Source organism: Rutidosis leptorrhynchoides, chromosome 2, assembly GCF_046630445.1.
Source record: "Rutidosis leptorrhynchoides isolate AG116_Rl617_1_P2 chromosome 2, CSIRO_AGI_Rlap_v1, whole genome shotgun sequence".
NCBI lineage: Eukaryota > Viridiplantae > Streptophyta > Magnoliopsida > Asterales > Asteraceae > Rutidosis > Rutidosis leptorrhynchoides.
In genome coordinates this window covers 505,588,884-505,612,316 of record NC_092334.1, presented here as the reverse complement: position 1 = coordinate 505,612,316, position 23,433 = coordinate 505,588,884, and the positions used below count along the sequence as shown (strand labels likewise).

The 23,433-nt window shown below is 35.6% G+C and overlaps 2 long non-coding RNA genes across 2 annotated transcripts; both read left to right on the top strand.

The window, feature by feature from the left end:
• The first annotated feature begins 10,772 nt into the window (after nucleotides 1-10,772).
• Nucleotides 10,773-12,935, top strand: LOC139892778 (uncharacterized). The gene is made up of 3 exons (XR_011774236.1): nucleotides 10,773-11,040; nucleotides 12,200-12,265; nucleotides 12,737-12,935. It is a non-coding gene; the product is annotated as an uncharacterized lncRNA (long non-coding RNA).
• Nucleotides 12,936-17,907: 4,972 nt separating this feature from the next.
• LOC139892777 (uncharacterized) lies at nucleotides 17,908-20,236 on the top strand. The gene is made up of 3 exons (XR_011774235.1): nucleotides 17,908-18,341; nucleotides 19,501-19,566; nucleotides 20,038-20,236. It is a non-coding gene; the product is annotated as an uncharacterized lncRNA (long non-coding RNA).
• Nucleotides 20,237-23,433: the final 3,197 nt, after the last annotated feature.

Below are 23,433 nucleotides of genomic sequence, written 5' to 3'. Positions count from 1 at the left end.
CTAAATTTACAACACTCCCCCTTGGATGGTAATTTTTTTTAAAGAGCAATTAATACTGCCTCGTTAAAAACCTTGCTAAAGAAAACCCAGTGAGATAAAACTTTAGCTAAGGGAAAAAGAGTGCAGCATAGAGTTGACTCCCCCTCAAGTAGACAACGCTGAGTCGTCACATCTTTTGAACTTGCCTCATGCCAATATTGTGAACGTATGTTTTGAAAACAGCGATTAACAGTGCTTTGGTATAAAGATCAGCAGAGTTGTTGATTGAACGTATCTCATTTTAATCTGGTTGTCTTTTACGATATCTTGAGTATATGAGAAGAATCTGAGGTTTTCATCTGAAACTGTATCATCTAAATCTTTTATGTACAAGTTTGACCCATGTGATTTGTCTACAGTCTCCTTCATGGTTTGCTCAAACTGTTGTTTCAATTCCTATTCCCTTTCAGTCTTTTTCTGAGCCTTACCAATATACCATTCTTTTCCATCAAACTTATGACCGTTAAGACCGTTTATAGCTTTAGCGCCTCATCAGCATTTATGCTTTGTTCTGTCATTTTTGATACTCTTCTTTCATTTGTACTATGTAAGATGTTTTATCTTCATAGATAGTTGTTGGGCTTTTATAGCGTTCTAGTCCACAAGAATCAATAATGATTTGTATCATTTATCTTAACTAAAATCATTCCCGAGTAGCTTCATGTAATGCAATCACTTCGGCATGATTTGATGATATTGCAACAAGTGTTTGTTTTGAGAACGTCATGATATTGCGGTGCCTCCATTTAGGAATACATATCCAGTTTGAGATTTAGCTTTATGTAGATCAGATAAATAATCTGCATCTGTATAACCAAACAAATCTTGTTTCGAGTTGTTAGAATAAAATAATTATAAATCAGTAGTTCCCCGAAGGTATCAAACTATTTGTTTGATTCGATTCCAATGTCTTTTGGTAGGGGCTGAGCTGAACCTTGTCAACAAATTAACTGCAAAAGAAATGTCAGATCTTGTATAATTTGTAAGATACATAAGTGCCCCAATTGCACTAAAATATGGAACTTCTGAACCAAGAAGATCTTCATGATCTTCTAGAGGATGAAATGGATTAGTATCAATATTAAGATCTAACAACCATATGAGTACTTAATGGTTTTTGTCTTGTCCATATTAAAATATTTTAAAATCTTTTCGGTATAAGTTGTTTGATGTATAAGTAAGTCATTAGTTATATGCTCAATATGTAAATCAACGTAATACTTGATTTTTTTTTATTTTAAAATCTTTCTTTAGAAGTTGAATGGCTTCATAGATTTCTTTATTTAAGATAATTGATATAAACAGCTATGATCACGTATCCGAACATTGTTTTTATAAAACACACGTGCAAATAAGTTTATATGTATACCCTTTTCTTATCAAGTAGTAATTTAATCGATTATACCACATACGTCCCGATTGTATAAACCCATTTAGAAATCTTTGTGATTTAATGGAATATATTCCCTTGGGTTTTGCATTAGATGCTTATGATACCTTAACCCTTCATGTATATTCATATATATATCACTATTAAGTGATCCATACAGATAAGTAGTAACAACATCCATGAGATGCATTTAAATAACTACCAGGTTGATTAAGTATCTAATAAGTAATTGTATTCATTATAGGAGGATAAGTTTTTCTCCTAATTCATTTCTGGTCTTTGTGGGAAATCTTGAGTTACAAGTCTAGTTTTGCCTTGTAACTTCATTTGCACATTTCTTTTCGGATAAAAATTCATTTGTATCCCATTGTTTCACATCTTTAAAAGTGATAACGATTGATCCAAAAACTTTTCTTTTATTGAGCGATTCTAATTCAGCTCGTATTGCTCCTTTCCGTTGAGTTCAATCACGTCTATTTTGATATTCAATGACAGATTTTGGTTCCAGATCATCATCTTTATTCATGATGTCATTGTAACATTATATGAAAATATCTCATCAAGATTTTTCATTTCATTTCAGTTTCATAATATTGCATAATTTATTGCAATTTATGTATTTACATTTATCAATATCCTCTGCAGAAGGAGTATTGATTTGTGGTTCTTCTTGAACACTTTCTTTTACCTCATTATCAGCTGATTTTCTTTTTCGATGATTCTTATCTTTGAAACCAATTGGTCTCCCACGTTTCTGCCGTAGCAAAGACTCATGAGTGACATTATTGCCAGCTTTTGTAATTTCAATTCTAGCTGAAGCATTTACTGCTGGTATATATGATTTAGTCACTTATTTTTTGTATCTTTAAATGCATAAAGTAATTAATTTGCAAGTTCTTGCATATGCATTATATTTGAACTTTCTTTTCGCATTCTTTTGTGCGATGATCAATATTCCTTAATTGATGTTCACACCATGAAACATCATTTTATTTATATTTCATTTCTCCCCCTAATATAGGGAACAATGTTTCATTAAAGTGACAATCGACAAAACTTGCTGTAAAAACATCACCCGTCATGGTTTCAATATATCTTATGATTGAAGATGTTTCATATCTAACATATATTTCAATCCTTCTTTGAGGAACCATTTGTTGTGGTTGTTCAATTAAAAATACACTGCACAACTAAATGTTCTAAGATGGAAAATATTTGGTCTCCACCAAAATTAAGTTGGTAATGGAGAATATTTATAACTTGCACTTGATTTAATGCGAATTAATGTCACATCATGTAAATTTACATGTCCCCATATAAATATTGAGAGTTTTGTACTCATTTCTAATTGTCTAGTTATTAGCTGTAAGCGTTTATCTATTGATTCAGCTAAACCAATTTTGTGTATGCACATAAGCAACTGGATGTTCAACAACAATCCTTGTAGACATATAATAATCATTAAAAGCTTGAGATGTTAACTCACCATCATTATCAAGTCTCATCCTTTTAATGGTGTAATCAGAATAATGTGTTCTTAATTTAATAATTTATGCAAGAAACTTTGCAAATGCCATATTACGGCTTGATAACACACAAACATGAGACCATGCGTTAGATGCGTCTATTAGAAAAATGGTCCACATGATGGATGAATTGGTCCATATATATACCCTTGAATTCTTTCAAGAAACATTGGTGATTATTTCTCAATGTGCTTTTCATTAATCACCATATGTGCTTTTCATTAATCACCATATGTGTTTTTCGTTAATCACTATATGTGCTTTTAATTAATCACTATATGTGCTTTTCATTAATCACCATATGTGATTTTCATTAATCACCATATGTGCTTTTCATCATATATCATTTTCACCATATGCGCTTTTAATTATATGTGCTGCGCTTTTCGTCATATGCACTTTTCATTATATGCGCTTTTAATTATATGCGCTGCGCTTTTCATCATATGCGCTTTTTATCATATGCGCTTTTAATCATATGCGCTGCGCTTTTCATCATATGCGCTTTTTATCATATGCGCTTTTAATCCTATGCGCTGCGCTTTTCATCATATGCGCTTTTAATTATATGCGCTTTTAATCATATGCGCTGCGCTTTTCATCATATGCGCTTTTTATCATATGCGCTTTTAATCATATGCGCTGCGCTTTTCATCATATGCGCTTTTTATCATATGCGCTTTTAATCCTATGCGCTGCGCTTTTCATCATATGCGCTTTTTATCATATGCGCTTTTCGGTGCTACATAGATATTTCTCATTTTCGATTATCATTTACTGATAATCATATCCATTATGATATATATCAGAGAAACTTAACAAATTTTCTTTGATTTGGGAGAAAACAAGACATTGTTTACCAAAAAATTCGTACCATTTGGTAATATGAAATTTTGCCTTTTTCGTTCCTTATATCAAGTTTGCAAGAGCTGATATAGTATTTATAATTCCTTCATTTGATTTAAATCAATGAAATATTTCTTAGATTTGATCATAGTGTGTATGTTACTACTATCTGCAATACATAGGTCTTTACCATTTAATTGATGTTGTATTTCAGCAGGATTCATACTAAAACTTCAAGTAAGATAAGCAAATAATGAGTTATATTTCAGCAAGATAATCAAATTATATTACCTGCAAACAAGTTATAATCTGAAGTACATAAAAGATAACACTTAATAAAACATATGCGTTATGGTCTAAAACCATTTATTTATGAGTGATACATAAAAAAAACTAGGCATCTTAGAAAATTCAAACCATTCAAGTCTCAAGGTAGCTCAGGGTTAATTTAATCAAGATTTGTCAACAGATTCACTCTCATTTTCTTTTCTTTTTGGGACTTATTTGTAGAGTTAAACAAGATGTTCATGTATTCAAGAAATACTAGACTGATGATCCACGTTACCAGATCATTAATAAGAATCTCCGAAATTCTTATAAGAGCGTCTACTAATATCTTTAATTTTATTCTTTCATGGATCACCGTTATTATTTATTTTTATTTTTTTGATAATTAATATCGTATCTATCTTTGAGTATTTTTCATAATACACTTGGATTTTCGATCATATAATATGTAGATTCTAAGGACTCGTCAATATGTTTGCTGAGAAAAATACTTACTATTGCTTTCTCTTGTTCGGAATAATTGTTATTTTCATTCAGGGTTTCTAAAATATCGTTTGATTCGAGATGTTTTTCTACATTCATAACCCATGTTAAGTAGTTGTTCACACTTGTTCTAAATGAGCAAATTTAAGCCTTTTCAAATTCGACATTTTCTATTATCAAAAAGATGAATAACATAAATCATAATCATAATCAACTTCTATTCATAGACAAATAATAAAATGAAATTACAATCATTTTAAATTCATAAGTAGCAAATAACAGAATAATGGTATGATTACAAATAATAAAACCACAAGGGCAGGATAGAATATAGGTTCACCCGGTGGTATATTAGCAACAATGATGATAGTTAATATGACCAATACAATAGGAAAAATCATCCTTGTGTGAATCATTTTTACAAAAAACTTTTTGAGAGTAGTAATCTGAAAAATGAAGATTGATTTGTGAAAATGTGAAAACGGAGATGTTTATTTTATATTTGAAAAATATAGTTGTTGTAACGTCGTCAGTTGACGTTAACAACCGTTATGTATATATGACCGTTGTAACGTCGTTAGTTGACGTTAACGAATAAAGTCACTATATCAAAACGCGTATGAGTAATATAAAGGACAAGATTTTTTTTTTCTTATTTTAACTTTTAAGATTTACTTTTAATAAAAATACAAACTACTTTTTCTTATTTTAACTTTTAAGATTTACTTTTAATAAAAATACAAACTACTTTTTCTTATTTTAACTTTTAAGATTTACTTTTAATAAAAATACAAACTATTTTTTCTTATTTTAACTTTTAAGATTTACTTTTAAGAATAAACATTAGTATGCATGAGATAAATAATGATTAATTGCATAAGTAATCATAAATGTTAGATAACATATAAAGACCCCATCGTATTCGTATTGATCGGAATTAATCTCGACCCATGGTACCGTGTTGTCAAATGACGTGTTGCGTACATAAAGTACCGTGTTGTCAAATGACGTGTTGCGTACAATCGTGAGGTCTTATTAACATAAATATAAATGTTAGTGAAGTTAATAAGAGTTAGATTACAGAAAATATAATTCAGGCTGTATAACCGACCATATATAACTTAAATAACATAAATATAAATGTTAGTGAAGTTAATAAAAGTTAGATTACAGAAATATAATTCAGGCGGTATAACCGACCATATATAACTTAAATAACATAAATATAAATGTTAGTGAAGTTAATAAAAGTTAGATTACAGAAATATAATTCAGGCGGTATAACCGACCATATATAACTTAAATAACATAAATATAAATGTTAGTGAAGTTAATAAAAGTTAGATTACAGAAATATAATTCAGGCGGTATAACCGACCATATATAACTTAAATAACATAAATATAAATGTTAGTGAAGTTAATAAAAGTTAGATAATTTCTTACCTTGATTAGTGACGTGTGCTTGCTTAGATAAACCTTGATTATACGGAGCACTTCGTGCTGATAACGTGTTATATTTCAGTAGGCTTATAACCACCTTTAGTGGCCTGGTTCAATATATTCAAATTGAAAGAACTAACAAAAGAGAGATGTGTTGTAGAAGATATAGGAGAGAAAGAGGTTGAAGAGAGGTGTGATGTATTTAATGTATATGTGTGTTTTTGTAACTTACATTATGCACACATATATAGTACAAATTTTACTATCCATATTTGACTAATTACCATCCATATTTAACTACTAAATTTACAACAATTAGTAATTATTAATAGTAATATCAGAATTTATACATGTAAGTTGTTATAATAAAGTTATTATGATTATTTATTATTATTATTATCTTTATCAATATTATAATTATTATTATTATTAATATCATTAGTTATATTAGGAAATAATACAATCTATTATTATTATCATAAATAATATTATTATTATCATTTTTATAATTACTTTTATTCTTATTAGTATAATTTTGATAAAGTTATTATTAATATTATATTTATTATTATTATTAATTCTATTATTATGATTGCTAGTATTCTTATCAAAAACTTATAATATTAAAAGATTTAATAAATAAATTTATATTATTACAGAAGTTAGTATAACAGATATATATCACTAATTGATATACATATATACGAAAACATCAATACAGATACATAAAAATATACGTACATACAGATACAAATATAAGATAGATACAATTTCTGTTTCAGGTCACTATCTTTCTGTTTAATTTGCGTAATTAATTGAGGGATATATCGACTTTCAATCACAGATAATCCCAAAATCTGTTGAACATCTCTATCTGTTGAGTATTTTAATCTTTCTGATTAATAATTATGTACCTCATGTCTGCTATTGTTACACGTCCCAATCCAGCTTCAATGTAAACAAAATAAGATCAATTATAAGTATATTATTCGTTCAGTAACTCAAACAAACCGCTGTTATTACACCTTACTTATTAATTATGTATCTTCTGGATTGAACCATCACCAACTTAATACCATTACAATGAAACTCATTTAAATTTTGGTTTCGAATTAGGAACAAACTCCACTGCTGCCACAACTACTACTCGTCACCCTTGACCTCTCTTCACCACCATGGTTCCACCATCACTTCGACAACCACCATCACCCTACTCTCTTTTCTCTCTCTCTACTCTCTCTCTATATTTTTTTCTCGCGAACACCATTGATACAACCCACCTCCTTCAGCTCATCTCTTTCATCAAACATTAAACCACCCACTCCGCCACCTCTTTCTTCTTCTTCTTCTTCTTTGAAAACATATCGTAAATTACTACAACTACTATCTCTTGTGTCACCCAAATTCCACCCCACTGCCATTGATATTTTTTTTCTGTTTTCTATACGAAGAGTGTTAATACAACGATTGCTAGTCCTTCTTCTATTAATATAAGATGATGATGATTAATGATAGTGGATAATCATTAACATTAATATATGAACGGGTCCTTTCAGTTGGTATCAGAGAGGTGGTCTTAGCGAACCAGGTCTTGCATTAGTGTGTCTAACTGGTAGTTGTTTAGATGCATTAGTGGGTCTGGACTTTGACCGTGTCTGCATGTCAAAAGTTTTGCTTATCATTTCGTGTCGAAAATTACCTGCTTATCATCCTTAGGAAATTACCTGCTTATCATTCTTAGTCTAGACATATTTTGTTGCATTAATTGCATAGATAGTGTATAGATAAAATTCATATCTTAGCGTATCTACTACTGTAAACTTTGCCTGACATATTCCTTAATTTCCTCCGTAATCTACGGGCTCTTCTGTACTAAGTATAGGTATTCTATATAATTAGAATATCGTCCGATATCCGAAAATTATTTCATATCGAAAAATTCTTTATTCAATCGTGCGAAATGGAACTCACTACTAGTTCAAAACCCTCAGATTCCGATATGGATGTTCACCTAAACTCCGAAAGCAGCGTCACCAGAATGAATCAATCAATCAGCCATCCCCAATTCATCTGATGGGTTCGTAGTTTACTTAATCAATGGAGGCGCGAAGAAGGCGATCCTTTTCACCAACCGAATTTACCTCTTGGTGAAGAATCTGAAGCACTTACCGGCGAACCTATTCGAAACACCATTCTCACATTCATTTCTAGAGTATCTCGCCATGATTATATTCTATCTAAAATTCTAAACCTTATTCATCAGCTTGTTCCAACCGCCAATCATCCCGGAGTAATCGAAGAAGTCAACGAATTTCGCGCTCGAGTAATCAATTTGGAGAATATGGTGCAAAATTTACCAGTTTCAGCAACATTACCGGCACCAACAGTACCATCAGTAACAACACTAGGACCATCAACAATCCATGCCTTAACATCTCATTCTGTACCTCGAGTATAATCATCGTTCTACGTATCGTTCTACATCAATTATCTTCGTTCTTCATGGCGATTATGTAATCTCTAATGTTTTAGAGATTATGTATTCTAGTTCTAACGGTAAATCAAATGAGATTAATATTATATTAACTCTTTAAATCCATGATTACATCTGAAGAAAATATATATGTAAGTATATTTTCATAAAGATTGTAATTGAAAAATTCTTTCGTACAAACTATTATTGGTGAAAATATTTTAACGGGTAGGTAATACCCGAGAAATATTTAGATTTCACATTAATAAGTTACACTGTACATTCTTCAAATCTGATTCAACAGTTATTTACTATCCTACTTACAACCACTGATATATGTATCCATTCACCACAGAATAACCATTATCATTCAATTTCATATTTGGATTTTGATCTATCGGAATCCGACAAGTGGCATAATGAAGAAAACATTGGATAAAATAAAATTTGTTAGAAACAAACAAATTAACTATGAGAAATTTTGTTAAGAATCCGGGCTAACAAAATCCTAGCTAACTGTTCCTAGCTAACTGTTAATTCCTTATTGTACATTTATTTATCGCAATTTATTTATCGCAATTTTAATTCTCGCAATTTTATTTATCGTCATTTAATTTCTGTTATTTATTTTACGCACTTTATCGGGACACGTATACAATGTTTTGACATATCATATCGACGTCATCTATATATATTATTTGGAATAACCATAGACACTCTATATGATGTAATGATCGAGTTCGCTATACAGGGTTGAGGTTGATTCTCAAATAATATATATACTTTGAGTTGTGATCGAGTCTGAGACATGTATATAACGAGTCACGACACGTATTAATATTATATATTAAATTATATATGAATTATTGAATTACTAATTGTGGACTGCTAACTGTGGACTGCCAACATTGGACAATTAAAATGAATTAAAATATTGATTTTAACATATGAAACTAAATAATTCTTCAAGTTTGCCACTTGATTTCATCTTAAACCTCATTTGTATCTTGACGATTAGAATATGCGTTCAAAAACTTTCATGACTCTTGAAAACACCTCAATCGAGAGGATGATCCAACCACACGATACCTACGAAAGGAAGAACTTATGCATATGGGCATGCACCTGAAAAACTCTTGGAAGATAAGTAGAAGTTTAAAATGAACTTATAATTCCTTGGCATTGTTATTACCAAAAATAACTTTGCAACCTCTTTCCAAATTAGCCAAATTTTTCACAGCTCCAGCAAGTCAACTTCGAATTTTCAGTCGGACTAGCCTTACTATAACCTTGATATATATGCGTGCTCTTTTATTGTTACCGGGGAACCTTTTATATTCCACCATATTACCAGCAGATGTACCAGCAACCTCGTCGCTCCTTGGTTTAAATATCTCCGACAAATCACTATATTTATCTATTGAAGTCTCATCATGTACTCATCCGCATCTTGTAACAAGAATTGCCATACCAATTACCGGGAATCAGCAAATCTGTATTGTGAGTCTCGCAATGTTTCCATATAAACAGTTATATGTATCCATATAACATTTATCTCTTAGAACTATGATCTTCTATTCTGAAAAGTACCCAGTCTGCGAATTAATACTCTGAATTTTGAAAAGTTGAATGAAGCAACAAAAACTGTAAACGACCTCAACAGCTAAAAGTTGATGATAAAGAATTGTATGTTGGCAAAGCTCATAAAAAGTTTGAAACTGAAAAAAAAAACTGATTGAGCAAACTACGAAGGAGTCTCTAAACAAATCACAAGGACTAAACTTGTACATTAAGAATCCTGATGATTCTGTTTCTGATGAAATCTTTAGCGAATACCTTGCTTCTGACTCCAAACTCTTGCGGACAAATTTTCTTCACCATCCTTCGATATTAGAAATTTCAAGATATCATCGTATCTTTCATTATAAATATCCTCCATATTTCTGAAGATATTTTGATAACTATTCTTATCTGAAATCATTAAACTCTTCGTGCTATCAGTGTTACATCATATAGAAACTGTTAGTTTCTATATTCTGTAAACTTTCGAGCTTAAAATATGAATGTTATTGAAGTAATGTTGGGAACTAATGCATGAGTTAGTATAATATAATGACACTTGATCAACGTGATTATATTACAGTAAGTCATGCTGAGTTTCTAAATGGAACATGATGATTCACATATTATTGTAACATCCCGCCTTTTTCCGTCAACTTTTCCGTTTAACTATTTAAGTTCCGTTATATGTTTATAACACATCTCGTTAATACGCGTTTGAATTATCTCGTTTAGGTAATTCCCGTACCCGTTTCCTAAGTTGAGGGACTAAAGTTGCCAAATGGAGAAAGAGATGACTAGGTCAACTAGTCAACTCTTTCCTCTCCATTCATGTTATCACCTCCCAAATAATACTTCACCTTTTTCTCTCAAAACCCTCAAACCTTCAATCATCATCCAAATTCGTTCAAGAAGGATTCGATCAAAACAAATTGCATATTTGAACTCCTCGTGATCTCCTCTTCGTTTCCATACCGATTTCATCAATTTTGGGTAACTTTCTAAAATCACTAATTCTTGTGTTCTTGAGATTTTTAAGTTATAAGGTTGTTAGTTAGTGTCTATGGCTCATTGTGATGTCGTGTATGTAATTTGTACGCTCGATCTCGTTGTTTTAGTGTAACTAGCATGAGCTTGAATTTTGGTGTGTGTTCTTGAATTTTGGATGATCATATGTTGTTAGATGTTAAAAGTTCATGTTCTAATTGTGTTCCTAGTATCATTAGCTTCGTTTTGATGTATAGGTTGATTAAGGAAACCACAAGAACATGATTAGTGATTTTGTGAACTTGGATTAGGGTTTGATAAGCTTTAGACGAACTTTTGAGGCACCAAATGCTATGAAATATTGTAGATAATAATTTTGTTGCAATGTGTGTATGATTACCTTCGAAACGGCATATCATACATGTAAATTGGTTGCCCGAATCATGAAATGCATATTTGGAACTTGAACCTTGATTATGAACGTTTAAATGCGATTTTGGGGTGTGTAAGCGTTGAATTGCTTGATGAAATGTGTCTAGGTGTTTTCCTCGTCAAATTACCTTTCCGGTGATATAAAATACATGTTCTAATTGTTTGCGGTTTGTAATTTGGGTTGGTTTGATTGTTGGTTCGTGCACTTAGAGTTGCAGCAAACAACAGGGCCTGGAAAACAGCCGGGACGCCGTCTAGCATCTGGGGACGCCGTCCCAGCCTTCAAGCCGGGACGCCGTCTAGCTTATCGGGACGCCGTCCCAGACTTCAAACCGGGACGCCGTCTAGCTTCCCAGGACGCCGTCCCATATAGCTAAAACTGGCTGTTCGCTTGGTCATTTGACATGAAAATGTTTGCTATGCTACGGACTTCCGATTAACATGAAACTTGGCCAACATGCTCATATATGATTATGTAACTTAGAAAAATTGTCGGATATCCAACCCGACCCCGTTGACTTTTCTGTTGACTTTGACCCGACCAAGTTGACTTTTAATCAAACTTAACCAAATATTTGTGCAATCGTTCTAACATGTTTTTATACTTGTACCTTGCATGAAACATGACAATTTGACTCACATGCTATTATGATTGAGTCGTAACGAGCCATAGGACTAATTGAACATCTTTGACCTATCGTGTTTACCGTTATTGATACAACCTATTGTTTAGGTCAAGACTAGCATTGTTCTTTGCACACGTTACTTGTTGAAGTACTTTACTACTCGTGCACTCAAGGTGAGATCATAGTCCCACTTTTACTCTTTTAAACTTACTTTTGGGATGAGAAAACATAAACGATACTTTTGAACTAAGTGAACACAAGAACGGGAAAACAAACATTCTACATACGAGTTAGAACGAAAATCCTCAATCCGATTATCATTAGTTACATCAGATGGTGTAAGCGAGAACTTATGTTATATGGCCATATGGGTTTGACAAACCCTCATTCAAACGGTTCGCTACCGTTTACGAATGAAATATATTTTCGGGAACAGTGTTGTTCTAGCACTAATTGATGGGGTATTCAACGGACGGAACGTTAAGCTTTGATAATTGGGTGCTCGTGAATATTAACTTTTAGAATGTACTATGGCTTTATCGATGTTGCAAATCTTGTGGTTCAACTTACTATTACTCATTTACTTATTTAAACCTATGATTTCACCAACGTTTTCGTTGACAGATCCTCTATGTTTTTCTCAGGTCCTTGAACTTAGGTGATACATGCTTCCGCTCATACTATTTGATACTTGCATTGGATGTCGAGTATACTTGCTTACGTGGAGCGTCTTTTTGACTACTTTTAATCGTGTCGCACGTGTTTCATACAAACTTTAAACATTGTTATGTACTTGTTATGGAAACTACTTTTGTAAACTTTGAAACACCCTTATTTATGAAATGAATGCGACATACTTTTCGGTCAAACTTTGTTATAAAGACTTACGACCATGTAATGGGACCATACGTAGATGACGCCGTCATTTGACGATTTGTCGGGGTCGCTACAAGTGGTATCAGAGCCTTGGTTGTAGGGATTTAGAGTTCATTGGTGTCAACCCCGAGTCTTAGGGTACATTGGTGAGTCTAGACTACAACCGGCATATAGACTTGACGTAGGAATTACTTGACTATTTGTGCATTTATACTCGAACTCTCTTACTCATATCTACCCTTATCCTATCTAAATCTTGCGCTGTATAATTTAATTGACACGCCACCTTGACTATATGATGTAATGTCGAATGCACATATGAATTAGGGTAATATAATTCCCGGAAATTATATTACGGTGACTCATATGAACATACCGACATTATGACATAAAGAATTTAAGGCGGGTCAAGGATAATTTTCTCTCTATCTTTATCCCATATCACGGTTAGTATTATTTAGAATACTAACCAACGGTATTCTTTTGTTTTGAAGGAACAATGGCTCCTCGTCGTGTACGCCGCAATGAAACTCCCGAACAAGCTCTCGAACGGATGATAGCTACCGCCGTAGATGCGGCCATGGCCGGTCACTCTTCCAACAACAATAACAATAACAACAACCACAACAACAACAACAACAATGGGGCCGGTAACTCAAACGAGGGATGCTCCTACAAAGCTTTCATGGGGTGCAAACCTCACACTTATGATGGAACCGGTGGACCGGTTGTGCTTACTCGTTGGTTTGAACAAACCGAGGCCGTCTTTAGCATAAGCGGTTGTCGGGATCAAGACAAGGTCAAATACTCCACCCACACTTTCTCCGGAATTGCTCTAACATGGTGGAACACCTATGTTCAATCGGTGGGTACCGATGAAGCTCATGCCCTCTCTTGGGCCGATTTGAAGGAAAAGATGATTGTCGAATACTTTCCGCGCGAAGAAACCCGAAAGCTCGAGGAAGAACTAAGAGCTTTGAAAGCGGTCGGAAACGATCTTAAGGCTTATAATCAACGCTTCGCCGAACTATCCTTAATGTGTCCTAATCTTGTTAACCCCGAATCTCAAAGGATTGAGCTCTACATGCTCGGTCTTCCAAAAAGCATCAAACAAGGGGTGATGTCATCCAAACCCACTACTCATCAAGCCGCTATGAACATGGCTCGCCAACTAATTGAAACGGTTGACGAAATCGTAGTACCGGCTCCTAAGGCCGAGGACAAGTCGGGTGGCAACAAAAGGAAATGGGAAGCCACTCCATCAACCAACTACAACAACAACACCTTCACCAAAAAGCCTTTCAACAACGACGGCAAGAAGGGTTATGTCGGAAACTTACCTTTTTGCAACAAATGCCACAAGCATCATCACGGTGAATGTAACAAGCTAGTTTGTCACCGTTGCCAAGGTGTTGGTCATAGGGCCAACAATTGCACAAGCGTCGCCCCCGTTGCTCGAAAGGGGCCCAACCCTCCAAAAACGGTCACTTGTTACGAATGTGGCCAAACGGGCCATTATAAGAACGAATGCCCGAAAAAGAAAGCCAACCCCAACAACCGAGGTCGATCCTTTAACATCAACACCGAGGAAGCCCGAGATGACAATGAACTAGTCACGGGTACGTTTCTTCTCAACAACTCTTATGTTACATGCTTATTCGATTCGGGTGCCGATAAATGTTTTGTGTCTAAGACTTTGGCTCCTACCCTTTGCACTCCACCACACCCTTTAGATACTACTTATTCCATCGAAGTGGCCGACGGAAAACTCTTAAGTGCCGACACATATTACCGGGGGTGTACTTTAAACATTTTGGGTAATGAATTTGAAATTGACTTGATACCCATGGAATTAGGGAGTTTTGATGTAATAATCGGTATGAATTGGATGGTCAAAAATAAATCTCACATTCTTTGCGATCTTCACGCAATCCGAATTCCTATCGAGAATGGTGAACCATTGATTGTCTATGGCGATAAGAGTTGCACCAGACTCAACCTCGTTTCGTGCCTTAAAGTTAGAAAACTGCTCCGTAAGGGTTGTTTTGCGATCCTTGCTCACGTTAAGAAAGTCGAGTCCGATGAGAAGCACATCGATGATGTGCCAATTGTTAGTGACTATTCCGATGTATTTCCCGACGAATTGCCGGGTCTTCCGCCTCATCGACCGGTCGAATTCCAAATCGATCTTATTCCGGGAGCCGCACCCATAGCACGTGCACCATATAGACTCGCCCCATCTGAAATGCAAGAATTGCAAAGTCAAATCCAAGAACTACTTGATCGTGGTTTTATCCAACCTAGCCATTCACCTTGGGGCGCTCCGATTTTGTTTGTTAAAAAGAAAGACGGATCCCTACGAATGTGCATTGATTATCGTGAACTAAATAAATTGACGGTTAAGAACCGATATCCTCTTCCTCGCATCGATGACCTCTTTGATCAACTACAAGGGTCTTGTGTATATTCGAAAATCGATCTCCGCTCGGGTTATCATCAATTGAGGGTTAAGGGGGAAGATGTCTCCAAAACCGCTTTCCGAACTCGTTATGGTAGTTATGAATTCCTTGTCATGCCATTTGGTCTCACTAACGCACCGGCGGTGTTCATGGATCTTATGAACCGCGTGTGCAAACCGTATCTCGATAAATTCGTTATTGTGTTCATTGATGACATATTGATCTATTCTAAAAATGAAGAAGAGCACGAACAACATCTCCGACTTGTGCTTGAACTTTTAAGACAAGAACAACTCTATGCCAAATTCTCCAAGTGTGAATTTTGGTTAAAGGAAGTTCAATTTCTTGGTCATGTTGTAAGTGACCAAGGTATTAAAGTCGATCCAACGAAAATCGAAGCCATTAGCAAATGGGAGACTCCTACTACTCCTACTCACATTCGTCAATTTTTGGGTCTCGCCGGGTACTATCGTAGATTCATCGAAAATTTCTCTTTGGTTGCACGTCCTCTAACCGCATTGACTCACAAGGGAAAGAAATTCATTTGGGCGACCGAACATGAATCCGCGTTCCAAATCTTGAAAACGAAGCTAACCACCGCTCCTATCTTGTCACTTCCCGAAGGCAATGATGACTTTGTTGTATATTGCGATGCCTCAAAACATGGTTTTGGGTGTGTATTGATGCAACGAACGAAAGTCATTGCTTATGCTTCTCGACAACTCAAAATTCATGAACGAAACTATACGACACATGATCTCGAACTCGGAGCCGTTGTCTTTGCACTTAAAATGTGGAGACACTATCTTTATGGAACCAAGAGTACTATCTTCACCGATCACAAAAGCCTTCAACACATTTTCGATCAAAAACAACTAAACATGAGACAACGAAGGTGGATTGAAACCTTAAACGATTACGATTGCGAGCTTCGTTACCATCCCGGGAAGGCAAATGTAGTAGCCGATGCCTTAAGTCGAAAAGAAAGAGCGGTGCCTCTCCGTGTCCGAGCTTTAAACATCACCATTCACACCAACCTTAATAGCCAAATTCGGGTAGCCCAAGATGAGGCTCTCAAGGATGAAAACATCTCTCTCGAACACTTGAACGTCCTCACCTCTCGATTCGAAGTTAAAGAAAACGGACTCCGATATTTCGCCGGGAGAATTTGGGTGCCTAGTTATGGGGATCTACGAAGCCTTATTTTAGATGAAGCCCATAAGTCACGATACTCGATTCACCCCGGTGCCAATAAGATGTACCACGACCTTAAACAACTATATTGGTGGCCGAACATCAAAAGGGACGTAGCCACTTATGTTTCCAAGTGTTTGACATGTTCCAAAGTCAAAGCCGAACACCAAAGACCGTCCGGACTACTTCAACAACCCGAGATCCCGCAATGGAAGTGGGAAAGGATAACGATGGATTTTATCACCAAGCTACCAAAAACGACGGGCGGTTATGATACCATTTGGGTTATTGTTGACCGTCTCACCAAATCCGCACACTTCCTTGCCATGAAAGAAACGGACAAAATGGAGAAACTTGCACAACTTTACATTAAGGAGATCGTAGCCCGGCACGGTGTACCTTTATCGATTATCTCCGACCGAGATGGCCGTTTCGTTTCTAGATTTTGGCGTACATTGCAAGAAGCGTTGGGAACGCGTTTAGACATGAGCACCGCATATCATCCTCAAACCGATGGACAAAGCGAACGTACAATTCAAACCTTAGAGGACATGTTACGAGCTTGCGTGGTTGATTTCGGAAAAGCTTGGGACAAGCACTTACCTCTCGCCGAGTTCTCTTACAACAATAGTTATCACGCGAGTATTAAAGCCGCACCTTTTGAAGCGCTATATGGCCGCAAATGTCGTTCACCTCTTTGTTGGGCCGAGGTAGGCGACGTGCAAATCACCGGACCCGAACTCATTCACGAAACCACCGAGAAAATCATTCAAATTCGAGATAGGCTTAGGACGGCCCGAAGTCGTCAAAAGAGCTATACCGACAAACGACGCAACGATCTTAAATTTCAAGCCGGTGACCGAGTAATGTTAAAAGTCGCACCTTGGAAGGGTGTAATCCGTTTTGGGAAACGCGGGAAGCTAAATCCGCGGTATATTGGTCCTTTCGAAATCTTGGAGCGTATTGGAACCGTTGCTTATCGTTTAGATCTTCCGCCTCAATTGAACTCCGTTCATCCTACCTTCCATGTATCTAACTTGAAAAAGTGTCTTGCCGAACCCGATATCGTCATCCCTCTCGAAGAACTTACTATTGATGACAAACTTCATTTTGTGGAGGAACCGGTTGAAATTGTGGACACCTCCGTCAAGACATTGAAACAAAGCCGAATTCCGATTGTCAAGGTTCGTTGGAATGCCAAAAGAGGACCCGAGTTTACTTGGGAAAGACAAGATCAAATGCAAAGGAAGTATCCTCATCTATTCGTGAATTCGGAAACGCAAAACCTCGAGGAAGAAACAACGACTACAACGCCTGCTTAAATTTCGGGACGAAATTTCTTTTAAGGTGTAGGTAATGTAACATCCCGCCTTTTTCCGTCAACTTTTCCGTTTAACTATTTAAGTTCCGTTATATGTTTATAACACATCTCGTTAATACGCGTTTGAATTATCTCGTTTAGGTAATTCCCGTACCCGTTTCCTAAGTTGAGGGACTAAAGTTGCCAAATGGAGAAAGAGATGACTAGGTCAACTAGTCAACTCTTTCCTCTCCATTCATGTTATCACCTCCCAAATAATACTTCACCTTTTTCTCTCAAAACCCTCAAACCTTCAATCATCATCCAAATTCGTTCAAGAAGGATTCGATCAAAACAAATTGCATATTTGAACTCCTCGTGATCTCCTCTTCGTTTCCATACCGATTTCATCAATTTTGGGTAACTTTCTAAAATCACTAATTCTTGTGTTCTTGAGATTTTTAAGTTATAAGGTTGTTAGTTAGTGTCTATGGCTCATTGTGATGTCGTGTATGTAATTTGTACGCTCGATCTCGTTGTTTTAGTGTAACTAGCATGAGCTTGAATTTTGGTGTGTGTTCTTGAATTTTGGATGATCATATGTTGTTAGATGTTAAAAGTTCATGTTCTAATTGTGTTCCTAGTATCATTAGCTTCGTTTTGATGTATAGGTTGATTAAGGAAACCACAAGAACATGATTAGTGATTTTGTGAACTTGGATTAGGGTTTGATAAGCTTTAGACGAACTTTTGAGGCACCAAATGCTATGAAATATTGTAGATAATAATTTTGTTGCAATGTGTGTATGATTACCTTCGAAACGGCATATCATACATGTAAATTGGTTGCCCGAATCATGAAATGCATATTTGGAACTTGAACCTTGATTATGAACGTTTAAATGCGATTTTGGGGTGTGTAAGCGTTGAATTGCTTGATGAAATGTGTCTAGGTGTTTTCCTCGTCAAATTACCTTTCCGGTGATATAAAATACATGTTCTAATTGTTTGCGGTTTGTAATTTGGGTTGGTTTGATTGTTGGTTCGTGCACTTAGAGTTGCAGCAAACAACAGGGCCTGGAAAACAGCCGGGACGCCGTCTAGCATCTGGGGACGCCGTCCCAGCCTTCAAGCCGGGACGCCGTCTAGCTTATCGGGACGCCGTCCCAGACTTCAAACCGGGACGCCGTCTAGCTTCCCAGGACGCCGTCCCATATAGCTAAAACTGGCTGTTCGCTTGGTCATTTGACATGAAAATGTTTGCTATGCTACGGACTTCCGATTAACATGAAACTTGGCCAACATGCTCATATATGATTATGTAACTTAGAAAAATTGTCGGATATCCAACCCGACCCCGTTGACTTTTCTGTTGACTTTGACCCGACCAAGTTGACTTTTAATCAAACTTAACCAAATATTTGTGCAATCGTTCTAACATGTTTTTATACTTGTACCTTGCATGAAACATGACAATTTGACTCACATGCTATTATGATTGAGTCGTAACGAGCCATAGGACTAATTGAACATCTTTGACCTATCGTGTTTACCGTTATTGATACAACCTATTGTTTAGGTCAAGACTAGCATTGTTCTTTGCACACGTTACTTGTTGAAGTACTTTACTACTCGTGCACTCAAGGTGAGATCATAGTCCCACTTTTACTCTTTTAAACTTACTTTTGGGATGAGAAAACATAAACGATACTTTTGAACTAAGTGAACACAAGAACGGGAAAACAAACATTCTACATACGAGTTAGAACGAAAATCCTCAATCCGATTATCATTAGTTACATCAGATGGTGTAAGCGAGAACTTATGTTATATGGCCATATGGGTTTGACAAACCCTCATTCAAACGGTTCGCTACCGTTTACGAATGAAATATATTTTCGGGAACAGTGTTGTTCTAGCACTAATTGATGGGGTATTCAACGGACGGAACGTTAAGCTTTGATAATTGGGTGCTCGTGAATATTAACTTTTAGAATGTACTATGGCTTTATCGATGTTGCAAATCTTGTGGTTCAACTTACTATTACTCATTTACTTATTTAAACCTATGATTTCACCAACGTTTTCGTTGACAGATCCTCTATGTTTTTCTCAGGTCCTTGAACTTAGGTGATACATGCTTCCGCTCATACTATTTGATACTTGCATTGGATGTCGAGTATACTTGCTTACGTGGAGCGTCTTTTTGACTACTTTTAATCGTGTCGCACGTGTTTCATACAAACTTTAAACATTGTTATGTACTTGTTATGGAAACTACTTTTGTAAACTTTGAAACACCCTTATTTATGAAATGAATGCGACATACTTTTCGGTCAAACTTTGTTATAAAGACTTACGACCATGTAATGGGACCATACGTAGATGACGCCGTCATTTGACGATTTGTCGGGGTCGCTACAATTATAACGTCATCATGTGTCATGTTACATAACTATTTCATTCTGATTAACTTCTGAACATATCAAGAAAATATATTCTTGATAGTTCTATTCTCAGTGATTCTGGTAATTTGACAAATCAAATCGTGCTATTACGTTCTTTCTTGTTTAGAACATTAAGTTCATTCGAAACTCCATACTTACGAATTCTGGACCATTACTCGCTTTACTAGAGGTCGAGAAGAGAATAAAAAGACAAAAGAGCTCCAAAATATAAGAGAAAATATAAAGCCCGATAACAACACGGAGATTACAAACCGTGGATATTAATACGAATAGCAATATAAAGACACGGTATAATTAAGAATAGTATCATCCTAAGGTAATAGTAGAATTAAACAGATTCTTCTAGTGGAAGATTGAAAAGAAGGATGACAAAAGTGATAATTAGGAAAATATCAAGGATTAGAACAGGATTAAGCATTTTCACAATCTTTTGAATGTAAGAACTAAGAAAAAAAGTATAGGAATGGTGAGAATAATGGAACAAAAGAGCTTAATTTATAATGAAAATATCAGACAGAGTAATCGAGGCAGATCACCGTATTTAATTATAGAGATCTTAATTTCGTTACTCGCCGAAGAATCAAATCTTTTAGATTTCGAAGATTTTCTCTAAATCCCTTAAATTTTGGAAACCAACCGTGACTGCGTCACCAGTTAAAATTTAACCTACATGTAATTATTTCATTCTTTTGTGATAGCTTCATTCGTGCTATTTAAATAATCGAATTGTTTTATCCATATTACTCAGTGATGATAAAACTCTATTTATCAACTCATATTCATCATGAAAATATTTTTATTGTTAGCCATGACCACCTCACTCAAATTTCGGGACGAAATTTCTTTAACGGGTAGGTACTGTGACGACCCGTAAATTTTCGACCAAATTTAAACTTAATCTTTATATGATTTCGATACGATAAGAAAAGTCTGAAATGTTGAGTCTCAAAATGTTTTGAACTATTTCGTAGAATCAATTACCCTTTGACTGTGCTCGAGGATTCACGAACAATTGTTGGTAACTAAATATGTATATATAAAAATTAATAAATATAAATGTATGAATATATAAAAATTAAATATAATTGAAACATTAAAGTCAAATATGTAAAATATTATGCAAGATGTAACAACCGATAATTGGGCCTAGATGAAATGGCAATTTTGCCCTTGTGTGCGTTTATATTGTTATTTTATTAGTTGAATATTTATAGTCATTTGACTATTTAGTTGAGACCAGTTCGTGACAAGGGTCACAGAACAGGTTTGTTTATTTAATTTGGACCTCGATAGGACCGCCTAACGATGTACGAAAGATATCAGATAACTGATACATACCCGTTTGTTATGAGGTATGGGTTAAAACCCACCTATATATGCCATGTTCTGGATATTTTTATCCATTTTCTCAATTTGTGAAATTCAATCCCGTACCTAACTCATGCTCCTTTGAAACCCTAGCTTGATCTTTGTGTGAAATTAGATTAATTAAAGCTTAGAATCAGATTTCTTGCATCATCTATAGTATATCTCCAGGTTTGTATTAGATTTCATGCTATGATTCTTGTTGTAATTGGGTTTTTGTGTTCTTGAGCAAAAGTGAGTTTTGATGCTTGAATCTTGATGAATTGTGTTTGTTAGTGTTAATTGTTATTAGATATATATTCTATAGTTGTTATATGATATTTTTGAAGTGGTTTCATGATCAGATTGAGCAAAAATCATGTTTTGAGGTCAAAAAACGCGAAAACAGCGAGCTGTAGGTGTTCATCAGCACCCACACTTTTGACAGGTCACTTGTACGAGTGACCACACTTTTGAGGGTCAACCACACGTGTGAGGACTCACTCGCACAAGTGAGACCTCAGTCACACGTGCGAGCACAGGGTCAGATTTGTGGAAACTTGTTTTGGTCATAACTTTCAAACCGTAACTCCGTTTTTGATGAATTAATTATCGTTGGAATCGTAATGAAAAATCTTTTCCAATGGTTAAACTTTTAAGAATCTGGATAAAATTTATTTTGGTCAGAAAAAGGGATTTTAGGGTGTATGCCTTGTTTTACACGCTTTAGAGTGTCGTTATGGGTTGAAATTATAATGTAGAATTATCAAACAGTGATTACATGTTTGTAGGTGTTGATTTAGTGTATGTATTGATGTTTGATGTTGTGTTTTTGGGTTGAAACCCATATAATTAGCTGTTGCTACTGTTCTTCATCACTCGCACGAGTGAGCCTTCACTCGTACGGTTGAGGTAGTCAATCGTGTGGTGAACCGTGCGAGTGTGTGGTGATGAGAACTTATGATTTGATTGTGATGATACGTACGATTGATATGTGACTCGTACGAGTCACTGGTTACTCGTGTAGTGAACCGTACGGTAAGGTGAGTCATTGTTGGATGTTTGGTCATAGACCAAACGTACGAGTGAGTTGTCAACCGCACGGTTGAGTGTTCTCAAACGTGCGTGTGATGGTGTTACTCGTACGGTTGACTGAGCATGTATGATTGTTTTGTTTCTATCTCGTTTTTGTGTCTGTCTTGTTGATAGAATATTATCAGGATATAATTACTGACTTTATTTGTATCTTTTCCAGGTGACCAAGAGAAGTGAAGACTCAGAAATATAAGACCTCTGAGTTCTTATCGTGCTGGTATTCGGTGAGTGGGTTAATCTAACCGTTAAGGCATATAGTGACATGACCTAGACCGTTGACCTAGTTGCTATGCTTAGAACCTTTGTTGTTGTGTGATGTGTACTTTAACCTCGCGCGTTTATTGGACCGACCTTGCTTCTGATCAGGTCGGGAGAGATCAACCTTGCTTCTAATCAGGTTGGGCTTATTGATGTTGTATGATTAATATAAGTCAGAATCACGCGTCTGTCGCGTGTGGAAGACTTATACTAGTGATACAGAGTTATGAGTTTTCGGTAGACTCTAGAGTAATCAACTGGGGTCGTTGGCTCGGCCAGGCCGCTAAGTCTCTCAATGGGTTGCTTCGGATTACCTGGATGGTTGCTTCTGATTGACCATTACTTGT